This window comes from Tursiops truncatus, chromosome 8 (genome assembly GCF_011762595.2).
Source record: "Tursiops truncatus isolate mTurTru1 chromosome 8, mTurTru1.mat.Y, whole genome shotgun sequence".
NCBI lineage: Eukaryota > Metazoa > Chordata > Mammalia > Artiodactyla > Delphinidae > Tursiops > Tursiops truncatus.
Genome location: NC_047041.1, coordinates 4,646,833 through 4,660,147, shown reverse-complemented (window position 1 = coordinate 4,660,147; position 13,315 = coordinate 4,646,833). Strand labels below are relative to the sequence as shown.

Below are 13,315 nucleotides of genomic sequence, written 5' to 3'. Positions count from 1 at the left end.
GGAACAGCTTGAGGAAGTTCCAGAGGCAAGAGAAGTTGAGGATATGCTCAGGGACTATAAGAGAGAAAAGCCTCAAACCATAGTTAGGGTGGATCTACAAAAGACTTCCAGTTGAAGAATTACAGTTCCCAAAGTTTATAACCTGGTTTTATCAGATTCACCTAAGGACCTAGGCAAAAAGACAAATTCCAGAGCCTCCCCCCTGAAATTCTGGATTCTCTCAATTGCAAAGGTCGAGGGGAAGAGCAGGAAGCTTTGTTCGTAAACCTCTCCAGATGATTCTGAAGTCAACCAGATCTGGCTAAATCTTACACAGCAAGGGAAGAAAAATATTTTATCATGGCAGTAACATCTTTTGGAAAATCATTCTAGAAGTAACATGAAGGGCTGATTATACTGAGGCCAAGAACTGCCTTCAGGAAGCACTGGGCAAAGATTAGAGCTCTGAATTCTTATTCCAACTTCATGATATTAATAGTTATTCATAGGGGTTTCCCTGGTGGCGCAGTGGTTGAGAGTCCGCCTGCCGATGCAGGGGACGCGGGTTCGTGCCCCGGTCCGGGAAGATCCCACATGCCGCGGAGCGGCTGGGCCCGTGAGCCACAGCCGCTGAGCCTGTGCGTCCGGAGCCTGTGCTCCACGACGGGAGAGGCCACAACAGTGAGAGGCCCGCGTACCGCAAAAAAAAAAAAAAAAAAGTTATTCATAGACCTTTATTGCTCAAAGTCACCTTCTAAAAAAGAGATTCTTTTTTGTTACTAAGCAAAAATTTAGCAAGAATCCTTACACCTTTCTTCAAAATATGCAGCTTACCAGCTTCTCTAATATGTTTGTGGTGTGAATGTCTTAGAATTCGGAAAAGGCTGTGTGGTTGTTAGTTCAGGTGGTCCTCCTTGCCAACCAGATTACTCTCATGCACATTTGATTTTCCAGCTTCCCTTCACCACATGATAACAAGCAAATCCATTCCGTGCACTTACCAGGAATATTGGAAATAAGCTTTGTATGCAAATACGGATTAATGGGGAACATCTGAAGACTGAGAGATTAATACAAATGACTCATCGAATAATATGGAGCATCCATGTTTCCTGACTACGGATAATGGATGACATAGCTCTGAGCACAATCCTTCCACCTCCCTTTCTCAACAGTAGCATTTATTCACAAGAGAACTGGCAAGGGTACAAATACAATCTCTGGCCCGGGCGCACCTGTACAAAGAAAGCTATCTGGTCCACATATCACAAGCTCTTTGTTGAATTAGCAATTGCAGTAACTAAATAGGAGACTTGCAGGTGGGTCTTCTGGGGCCCTGAAAGCCTTTCTTACAGAGGGTTCTGGGTGGTAACTATGACTCGACAATCACAAATCCAGGTTAGGATAAAATACTAGATAATGTTAAGAGGCATAATCTCAAGTACTAAGCTGTTTCCTCAACAAATTCAAGCGCTTTAAAATGTTTTAACTGGAAAAAAAAGAATATTAAAATTGCTTAGAAGAAATTATTCTAGGGCACAATTTTCATAATTTAACATTTTGGATATAATACAAGAGAAGACAGTGTAACTACTCATTCACTCTACCTCAACTCCTGAAATAGGCACAGCCTTTTGTTCAAACAGACTGAACCATGGCTCTGCCCCAGGACTACGAAGCAAAGTGACACTGGTTTGAAGTAATTCCCTTTGTATCCAATTCAGTCCCCCTGTGAACAGGTAATATGGGCCTCATCTTCCGTTCATTTTCAAATTCTCATTCCTCAACCTCAGCCCCTTGCTTGCAAAGTTAAATATGAAACACAGAATGGTCAAAAATAAACATTTAATTAACAAGATGGTGAGCCCAGACAGATGACATAGTGAGGCAGTTACTGCCTTCATAAAAACTCTATATTAATGGCATATAATTAACATTATAATCTAATTTCAACCTCCTCCATCTTAATAAAACTACTATAAAAGGCCAGCATCCACCACTGGCCTGGTATTCAGAGGTGTCTTCTACAAGCCAGGACGTTTCTTACAGTGTTTTCTCAGTACAGAGTAGTGGGAAAATTCTGGATGTGAGACAAGTTCTTTTTCTTGACAACTGGAATAATAACACCTGATTTACCTAACTCAGCCTCACTGTTAAGATAGAGTGGGATGTTTGTTACAGTATACTACAATGGTAAAGAGTGTATTCCAAATGTTAGTAACTATTTAACTCATGATGCTAAGTATTAGATCATGAAGGTATCTTATCCAGAAAAGTCTTCTTTCCAAGTAAAAGACAATTTAATATATTTTCATTGTTAAACAATTCATTGGGGAATAAATATGTCTTAACTGTAGGCAAGGGTTCTCACAACTAATGTATTTCACTAGATAACATGTGTATTTCAACTTTAAACGGATAGAATTTTAAAACTATGTGATTAGCACTTTCTCCCATAAAGAGAGACATCCCATTCCTGTTTAGAAAGCTCAGCCGTATCTACGCTTTGCAAACACTTACCAGACCACTTCCTTCAGATATAGGCTACACATCAAATGAGTTAAGACCACAAAATCAGAGGTTTTTTGTTTATTTATTTATTTTTGGCAGCGTTGGGGCTTCACTGTTGTGCGGGCTTTCTCTAGTTGCGGCGAGCGGGGGCTGCTCTTCCTTGTGGTGCGCGGGCTTCTCATTGCAGTGGCTTCTCTTGTTGCGGAGCACAGCCTCTAGGCGTGTGGGCTTCAACAGTTGTGGCACACGGGCTCAGTAGTTGTGGCTCGCGGGTTCTAGAGCGCAGGCTCAGTAGTTTTGGCGCATGGGCTTAGCTGCTCCGCGGCATGTGGGATCTTCCCGGACCAGGGATCAAACCCATGTCCCCTGCATTGGCAGGCGGATTCTTAACCACTGTGCCACCAGGGAAGTCCAAGACCACAGAATTAGAATCCCCTAACAGATGCAGCTCTTTATTTTAAAAATCAGCATATTCATAGTTCAACTGATTGAAAACATACTGTGGAAATTCAATGTTACTTAAGCAAACAACTACTGGCATAGTAATAATTATGGTTGCCATTTACTGAGTTCCCATCATAAGCCAGGCACTGTGGCTTATTAAATACTCAATTCCACTTAATCCTCACAACAACCAAAAATTATTACTTGGGCTTCCCTGGTGGCGCAGTGGTTGAGAGTCCGCCTGCCGATGCAGGGGACGCGGGTTCGTGCCCCAGTCCGGGAAGATCCCACATGCCGCGGAGCAGGTGGGCCCGTGAGCCATGGCCGCTGAGCCTGCGCGGCCGGAGCCTGTGCTCCGCAACGGGAGAGGCCACAATAGTGTGAGGCCCGCGTACCGCAAAAAAAAAAAAAAATTATTACTTGTCCAAGGCCATAGCGCTGATAAGTGGGATTTGAACCCAGATCCCTTTCACTACAGAGCTTAGACATCTTTTCCCTTCTCTGCTGCACAGCTCTCCTCCCAGCAAAGCTGCCAGAACCCAAGCATGGCTCTACTGTGCTGTCTCCTCGGACTCCCACCAGATGATGATTAGTAGGCTAGGCTGGATCTCAAAGGAACCAGGGGAGGTTGTAATTTACCAAACCCGCAGACAGATTTAATTGAGCAAATTAGTCAACAGCCAGAGTTAAGGTAACTACAAAGCTATAGTGAAGGGTACCCACTATAAGAATTGAAATGATAGTTTTTAAAAACACAACAGTATTTATTATATGCCTATTCTGTGCCCAGCATTGTTTTAGGAAATGAGGAACACACTAGATATTATTTTATTCCCCAGTAGAGAGGGAAAAAATATAAATAATTTATTTACCCTTGTGCCAAAATAAAGCTACCTGTGTATAGAACATAACAGCCCTCAAATATGAACTGAATCAACTCATATCAGGAAAATTAGTTACCCCAAATATTCTTCCTGGTTCTCTCATGTGTATCAACTTCTCTAACAGTGGAGTCGCTGGGCTTTGGTGTCTGCTTGTCTTTGACTTTCTAGGTAATGCCAAACGGTTTTCCTAAGTAGTCATACCAGTTTCTATTCCTACCAGCCACGTATGACTGTTCTATTGCTCAAAACCTTTGGGACTTGGTATTGCCGACTTTCAGTCAGGTACACGTTTGCCAACTTGAATTTAGGCTCAAAGTAACACGGCACTGTGGTTGGAATTTGCATTTCCTTGATTATTAACAAGGCTGCACACCTTCTCGTATGTTTATTAGACATCTGGATCTCTCCTTCTCTGAAGTGCCTGTTCTAGACTTTTGCCCATTTTTCCGTTAGTGCAGGTAACATCTTAAATAAAAAACATCTTAAAAAAAAAAAAAAACCCTTTCGAGACTGAGGTCATGAACATATTCTCCTATGTCAACTTCTAAAAGTTGTACTGTTTGGCCTTTTATTTGCCATGCTTCCTGGGTCATAAATCAAGTGTCTGAATGTGTGAGACTCTTTCCGGACTCCTCGGGGTGTTCAGTTGGGCTACTGCTCTAACCCGGTGCCAGGATCACACTGTCTTAATTATTTAGCTCTTGATCTCTGGAACAGAAGGGTTTCCAACTTCTTTTTCTTTTTCAAGAGTGTCTTGCCTTTTCTTGGGCCTTGGCAAAAATTTCATCAGCTTGTCTAGTTTTTTTCAATTTGCTGGGATTACATTAAATCCATAAGTCAGTTTCCAAAGAATCAATGCCTTACAATATTGAATCTTCCAATCCTCAAACCAGTGTCACTCCATTTATTTAGAGTTTATTTGGAGTCACTCAATAAAGTTTCAGAATTTTTTCTGTAAAGGTCTTATACATATTTTGTTAGAATTAAAATATTTCTTCTACAGTTTATAACTGTTGAAAAACCACAAATCAGAAAAAAATATATGATTTTTAAATGATGTAGAAAAAGCTATGCGGGCCTCTCACTGTTGTGGCCTCTCCCGTTGCGGAGCACACGCTCCGGACGTGCAGGCTCAGCGGCCGTGGCTCACGGGCCCAGCCGCTCTGCGGTATGTGGGATCCCCCCGGACCGGGGCACGAACCCGCGTCCCCTGCACCGGCAGGCGGACTCTCAACCACTGTGCCACCAGGGAAGCCCAAAAGATATAATTTTTTGATGAGATTCCTAAGGTTTGGGAAAAGTATATATAAATATGAATATCAACTTTCTTAAAATTTTTAAGTGAAACAAAGTTCATCAAAGCACAATTACTGGGCTTCCCTGGTGGCGCAGTGGTTAAGAATCCCCTGCCAAGGCGGGAGACAGGGGTTTGAGTCCTGGTCCGGGAAGATCCCACATGCCGCGGAGCAACTAAGCCCGTGCGCCACAACTACTGAGCCTGTGCCCTAGAGCCTTCGAGCCACAGCTACTGAAGCCCGCGCGCCTAGAGCCCGTGATCCGCAACAACAGAAGCCACCGCAAAGAGAAGCCCGTGCACAGCAACGAAGACCCGACGCAGCCATAAACAAATTAATTAATTTTTTAAAAAAGCACAATTACTGCTCCATAATTTAGTTTTAATTCTAGAATTACTGTTTTGTGGTTATGTCATATCTCACTTCAGAGGGTTTAACATACTTGAGAAAACTTGTATGTCACATAAACAAGTCCTAAACATCTATTAGTCCTTATATTTATCAAATTATGAAGTACTGGAAATCCAGAATACTTTTTTTTTTTTTTTTGGCCGTGCTGCACGGCTTGTGGGATCTTAGCGCCCCGATTAGGGATTGAACCCAGGCCCTCGATAGTGAGAGCACCGAGTCCTAACCACTGGACCGCCAGGGAATTCCCCAGAATCCCAGAATATTTTCAATTCATCAACTTCAAGAGAAAAAGAATAAAAGAGAAGATGAATAAATGATGAGTTAGAGGCTGAAATCTCATAATTATACATACCACTGCCTGGCACTGAGGACCCAGACACCCTGCTCCCGCCACCCACATCATTCACTAAACTGCCTCCTTTTTCTCATTTGTAAAGTAGTTAAAACACCGTCTGTCACTGTCGCACAGTAAGGATTAAATGTAAACAGGTGTCTTAGAAAGGACACTTCAAAGTCAGTCAAACACAAAGCCATAATTAGTCAAAGGATTATAGTTTTCCTCTATCAGAAGAACATGATGATAAGGTTGCCTATAATCATGGTTTGTGGCAAGACTGAAAATAACCCCTAGCGGATTGGCCTCAAAATCTTCAAGCAATGCCAACAAAATGGTGAGATTTGCATCCAAAAATAAGAATTTTGAAGAAAAGGGAGGAAAATTCCAGAGCTCACTTTAATGTCTTATGTTAATTGTATTCCTCCAAACATTTTAGAGCCCAGTAAGTAAAAGGCACTTCTGTACTGCATTCTATATGAGGGGACTATAAAATATCCAAAGCTTCTAGAAATTTACAATATGTTTAGGAAGCAAGAAATAAGCACAAATAGTTGCTATGCGATACTAATTAAGCACTCGATAAATGTTACAATGATTACAAAGCAGTACAAAAATCCTGTAGGGCATTCAGAGACAAGAGGGATCCCTTTCAGGTAAGATGTTCCGCCTCCCTCCCCACCTCGGCTTTCACCTGGCTCCAGGGCAGGGCAGACCGACACCTGTTTGTCTGTATGGCCTGTGAACTAAGAATGGCTTTACATTTTTAAATGGTTGAAAAGACAAAAGAAGAATATTTTGTGACACATGGAAATTATATTACTTCAAATTTCAGGGTCCTTAAATAAAGTTTAATTGGAACATGGCCATGCTTTCACACCAGGGGCGGAGAGTAGTTGCTTCAGGGAGTGTCTGGCCCACAAAGCTGAAAATGTTTACTATCTAGTTTTTTGGTTTGTTTGTTTTTTGTTTGGGTTTTTTTTTGGGGGGGGGGGGCGGGCCTTGAAGTGCAGCATGCGGGATCTTAGTTGCCTGACCAGGGATCAAACCCGTGCCCCCTGCATTGGGAGTGCTGAGTCTTAACCACTGGACCATCAGGGAAGTCCCTATTATCTGGTTCTTTACCAAAAAAAGTTTACTGACCACTGCTCTAGAAGGATGGATGGGATTTTCGTGGGCAGAACTGGGGAAGGAGGGAGAAGTGGGCAGAAAGGAACAAACATTCCATTTGAGAAATGAAGGTGTGAAAACATGAAGGAAAACCCCAGAATTGCAGGGACAGTGAGAAGACTAGTTTGGCTGAAGTAGAATATCCAAAATCAGTATACAGTTACTGAGCCATTTTTACCGCTGTGGACATTGATAACAGGCATTCTCACACGGAGTCTTTGCGGTTGGTACTATTATTATCCCCATTAATAATTAAGGAACTAGATTAATAATTTGATAAAGAAACTAAGGTTTACAGAAGTTAACTAATGGGCCCAAGATCACAGCCAGCCAATAAAGCTGGGCTCTAAATCTAGGTTCCTTTGCCCCCAGAGCCCATGCTGTTGAATTTGACACCGTATCAAACCCCCATACAGGGTAGTAAAAAGAAACACATCCACAAAGGTACGTAAGGGCAAAACGGTCAATGTTTTCAAATATAGGTATAGAAAGAATATGATTTTATCCGTAGGTTATGATTATTTGTGCTTAAAAGGATAGCTGTCCCATGAGCTGGTCCAAAGTGTTCCACACTTAGAAGCAAACTATTGTGGCCTTTTTTTTAATCACAGGAGAAAAAAAAATTATGAGCTTGATTTTTTCAATTTCAAGTTTCTCCCAGAAATATTTCTTAAATCTCTGAAAAAACAGTATATTGTAAAAATCAGTGAGTAAGTAGCAGACCAAGCTGGGGAAAATTCAGCTGATTATACTTAGCTCAACTTCTTTGTTTTGTTTTGTTTTTTGTCTGTTTGTTTTGTTTTGTTTTTTGTGGTACGCGGGCCTCTCACTGTTGCGGCCTCTCCCGTTGCGGAGCACAGGTTCCGGACGTGCAGGCTCAGCGGCCATGGCTCACGGGTCCAGCCGCTCCTCGGCATGTGGAATCTTCCCAGACCGGGGCACGAACCCGCGTCCCCTGCATCGGCAGGCGGACTCTCAACCACTGCGCCACCAGGGAAATCCTCAACTTTTTTTTTTTTTTAATGGATTATGTGCTTAACAGATGGCATTTCATTATTTTAAGTTCAAATGATTAATTGAATATATTTATTCAGTAACAGTTAACTCAATTACCTGGAAATGGTTTTGAGATTAAGGTATTCTTCAAAAGAATAATAATGCTTCTGTGAGAGCTATCATAAGCACTAAAAGAAATCAGACACATCTATTGGCTGAAACTATAGAAACAAAAAGATAAGACACTGTATGATGACTTACTGCCACTTGGGAGCACTCCCCCCCCATGAGACTAAGCCTAAGATGGCTGTTCAGTGAACAAATCAGGCAGCCACGCATGCAACCCATATACATAATTTTAAATCTAGCAGCCACATTTGTTAAAAGTAGAAACTGGCAAAATTAATTGCAGTAATGGATTTTATTTAACATGGGATATGCGACATATCAACATGTCATCAATATTTTAGATATTGAAATAGTTCATTTTTTTTCATACCAAATCTCAAAATCTGGCATGCATTTCACACTCACAGCACTAGCCATTTTTCAAGTGCTTCACTGCCATATGTGGCTACTGGTAACCATACCGGACAGCACAGATCTGAGGGACAGCGGGAAACAGGCCAGACCGTGAGAGCCAGACCGTCAGACTGAAGGATGTGGGTAAAAAAAGCGAGCATTTAGCTCCAATGTTCTGATGCTGAAATAAATGAGTTCAACTAAGAAATGGATAACAAACAATAACAGACTATTTTCCCAATAGCAATCTGTATGTTTTGAGTTCTTAAAGCGCTGCACATTACTGATTTTATAATTTTATAATGAGTGTTTTCACCACATTTTTAACTAGTCTTGCTATAATTGTGACTTGGTATAATCTATAGCCTCCCACCTCCCTCTCCGTTTCCTCAACCCCAATTCTTTGAAATATTTCAAAGTTATCCAAAAAGAACCTACTTTCAGCTGCTTTCCACAACCTGAACCTTTAAAATCTACACAGGTCTAGGCAACTGGAAGCCCAAAGCCCCTGACGGACTCTGGAAAGGGAGTGGAAGTAATGTTTCAGTACTAATAGTTAAATATCAGTGTCACGGTAGGGCTGCAAGGAAATAAACTGGAAAGGCACCAGGTCCACATAAGTCCTGAACTAGGCTTATAACTTTGAGAATAAAAAAAGGAAGGAGGCCAGACACCTTTTAGCAGTAATTCATGTAAACAGTATAAGGCCAGAGAGGGAGAGAAAGGCTTCAACAGAGAATGACCAATATAATAAAGTCAGAAAAAGCTCCCCCCTCACCTTCCTGCCCCTACCCAGTACCCCTGGAGAATCCAGTGGGACCATTCTGCAAAGATTTGGTTATAGTAAAACACTTCCTTTTTCTTAACTCGCTGGCCCCTTCTAGACAGGAGACCAAATGCTCATTTGCTAATCTATTAAAGCACCTATGATAAAGTTAAACAATACATTTATTGTTTAACCAATAAATTCTGCTTGTGAAAACCACACAAAAGGCTGGGCAGGGTGTGTCTACACTCTCTGGGACAGAGGTGGGTGGGGGAAGACTGTGTATTTTAGTGGCAATAGGTCAAAGTACATCAGCATTCTATTTTAAAACAAACTCTGGCTAAACAATTCCAACATTGCAATGACAGGGTGTTTAACAGTTTATCATTTGCACCAAACGAAATTATACAGTTACCATGTGTTCACCAGTGCTTAAAATTATTAAGGAAACCAAAATTACAGTTCAGTATTTCTCAACTCTTGGAACAGTTCTGCTTGTTACTCAGAAACCTATCCCATTAGGTTACCTATGATAAATTTAAACAGTAATCAATAAATTCTGCTTGTGAAAAACAGAATGAATCAAATTTCATAATTCCTTTAGTTCAGAGGATTTCATGATGCCCCCTTCAAGTAATGGGGAAAACTACTGAAAATGGAAGATCATCAGTGACGTCATTAGGTACCTATTTACATTAAAAAAACAAAAAAACCAAAAACCTAGATGTGAAAACCACATATCACGTGCCAAGTTTGTAAAAATGTTTATATGCACACACAAAAAAGATTTGAAGCATACCAAAATATCAGTAGAAATTATCTCTGGTAATTGTACTTCAGCTAATTTTTACTTTTTATACTGTTCTATATTTTCTATGTCTTCTACAATGATCATGTACTACTGTTAAAACAAGAAGAAAAAAATAAATTCAGACAAGTGGCAATTGAGGCAGTGCCAACCAATTTAGGATTACACTGGATTGATACACTATCCCTTATACCATGATAAACTCTTATTAAGAAGCACTGAGGGCCCTTGAAGACGTGGGCTTTGCCTTATCTATAATACATGCGCGATTATATTCACATATACAGTACACTATACAGTATTATATTCACATATACAGTACACTAACGCGTGGTGGAGCACGCCGCAAAACACTAGAAAACTAAAAATGGCTTATTTAGAAAAAGACACCGGTTTAGCGCCCTCGCAAAACAAAAGAGCAGAGCCAAGAGTGGGTGCTCAAGGAATAAAGTGAGGAAGAGCCACAGGTGGGAAAAAAGTCTCGCTCCAAAATTTTTAAATACGCATCTATCACTAAATTGTTCTCTTTAAAACGGTTCACTTTGTCAATTTCACTTCATTTAAAAAGTAAACGCAGGTGGCTTCCCTGGTGGCGCAGTGGTTGAGAGTCCACCTGCTGATGCTAGGGCACACGGGTTCGTGCCCTGGTGCGGGAAGATCCCACATGCAGCGGAGCGGCTGGGCCGGTGAGCCATGGCCGATGGGCCTGCGCGTCCGGAGCCTGTGCTCCGCAACGGGAGAGGCCACAACAGTGAGAGGCCCGCGTACCGCAAAAGTAAACCCAGAAGTCACTTTGTAAACATATCAGATTGCATCAGCACTGCTTGAAGCATGGCTTTGCACCCACCAATTTTTATTTTTATTTTTTTTAATTTTGCTTTTTCAATTCTAGAGCATCATATAAGTACGGTTCCTCAAGCTGCTCCGGTGCTGGGGGGTGGAGTGGATGGAAGGATACCAAAAACACGCAATGTACCTTCCTGCCCTCAAAGAGCTTCCAGCAAAAGGTGGAGAGAGAAACAAAGGAGCGGGTCTGAGGCAGAGGCCGCAGAGCGTCACGAGTGATTTTGTTTTTAATGAACGTTAAGTGCTTTTGAGTTTAAAGAACTTTTGGGGACGATTAGCCCGGCAAGATTTGAACGGGCTTCGGCGCAGATGGCACAGGGCCGCGCTGGGCGGGACTCCTCACACACCGAACCTCGACTGCAGACCCCAAACCAGCCCGCTTTGTGCTTAGACCTACACAAACATAGATTGAAAATGGATCGAAACCCAACCAATCCGCCAAGCAAGGCTAAGCACGTACGCACGCACTATTCCAAAGCGCTGCGTACACTTTACTTAGTGGAGGACCTAATACGTCGTCACGGGCTAAAGTGCTTAAGGAAAGCTGACCCTCGGCTGGCAACCATGCACCACCAACCCGCTCCCCAAAGGCCTCGGTCTCGCGCCTCTGCACTCGACCCAGAGCGCAAGTGGACCTCGGCCTGCGCCCTGCCCACGGAGGACACCATGCACCACGACTGACCCAAACGGGCCACCCCCACGCCCTCCGAGCGGGGCCTCGCCGGGTCCCGGGACGCCAACTTGTGCGTATGGGACAGGGAACCAGCAATCAATGGCAGGACGGTGGCGCGGCCTCCCAAAACAAAGCAGGGCGCCTAGTCCACGGAGCCCGCCGTCCCCGAGCTCCGGGCCCAGCCGCCGCCCCCGCGCCCGCCGGCCAACACGGCCCGCCGCACCCCGAGCGCCCGCCCAACAGCCGCCGCAGGAGCGCGCAGGGCGCCCAACTGCCGTCCCGGCCCAACCAACGCGGGCAGGGGAGGAGAGGTGCGCGCGGCCGGCAGAGCGTGCGAGCCGCTCGGGGGTCGCAGGGGGAGGCTGCGCGCAGGGAAGGCAGGGCGAAGAGGCGCCGGAGCCATGGCTGAACGCAGCACCAGGAGGGGCTCCTTTAGGGATTTTGCCCCTTTCCCCTTGGAAGGTGCAGATGGTTTGACCCCCCACCCCGAGTGAGGTGCCTCGTCCCAGCCCCGACTGGACTGTACCATCGGGCGGTGCCGCCGGGATTTCTCCCCCACCACCACCATCAAGTCCTCCCCCCCACCCGGGTCCGCGGTCGGTTGGCCCCGGCCGGGCTCTGAGACGCGGAAAGAGCTTGGCGCCATTTTGGGTGGGACTAAGCAAAGACGAAACACCCTCCCAGTCGATGGGGTACTCTGGACGCTGGCTTATCCGGTTCCCTTAATCCTTTAGGTACTTACACGATGTTGGGTGAGGGGAGCTGGAAGATCAGCGGGTCCCCGATCCTCTCTCCCTAGGGGTGATGGAAATCAAACCCCCCCCGCCACCTCCAGGTGGTTCTTCCCGCCGCAGAGTGGGAGCTGCATAAAAGGCGGGGCCTCATTAGCATAACCTGCCTGGCAACCTGATCTCGGCGTTATGTGATTGGTTGAACTCTGTAAACTCCATGCCTCGCCTAAAGAGGAGTAACGCTGGGGCGAACTGACAGGCCCAGATTTAAGACTCATGACGAAGATCCTGAGACGCTTATTCAGTCAGCGGAGAAGCTAAAAGGAGATTTACACAGTGGCCCAATGACGGAAGGCCTCTTTATTTCGTGCTCTGCTGTTCGTTTCAAGTCCAATCAAAGAGCGGGTCTCAGGCACCGCTCGCCTGCGTTTGTGCTCTAAGCCAATCAGAGAAGCCGACTCTTCGGTTTCAGGGTCAAGACCGCTCGGAGGGACCGGCGGCGGCGGCGGCGGCCCAGGTCGTGAGCCTTCCAGCCTCTGTGCCCGAGGTTGGGAGGAGGAGCTGCTCGTCGGGTGCTACACGCCCCCCGAGGGCCCGCGTCCTGAGAGGTGCTCCCCAGGACGCGGCGGGCCAAGGGCGCGCGGGCTTGGAGGCGGCTCGGGCCCCGGCAGCGGGCCGGCTTGCGGAGCGCCCAGCCGAGCCCACGCCACGCGCGGAAGCCCTGCGCCTCGGAGCCGGCCCCGGCGTCTGACCTCAGCCCGGCAGAAGCCCGGAGTGCGGCGCTGCGTCTCTCCTCTCCCCTTTACCATGCTGAAAGGAAGTGATTTTCACAAACGTGAAGATGTTTTTCAACCCTGGTTAACCAAGGGCTTAACTCACTCTTTTCTTAACCTCAGGCTTCCACATCGTACCATCCCTTAAAATTGCCTTCGCAAAGCAGCCCAG

General features: G+C 45.0%; 1 protein-coding gene across 1 annotated transcript in view; it reads right to left on the bottom strand.

Moving 5' to 3' along the window:
* The window catches only part of PRDM10 (PR/SET domain 10), an 87,576-nt gene extending 75,049 nt beyond the window's left edge, over positions 1 to 12,527 (bottom strand). The window contains exon 1 of the mRNA XM_019942061.3: positions 12,382 to 12,527. The gene's annotated coding sequence lies outside the window, so the exon portion shown is untranslated. The remainder of the gene's footprint in view (positions 1 to 12,381) is intronic.
* Positions 12,528 to 13,315: the final 788 nt, after the last annotated feature.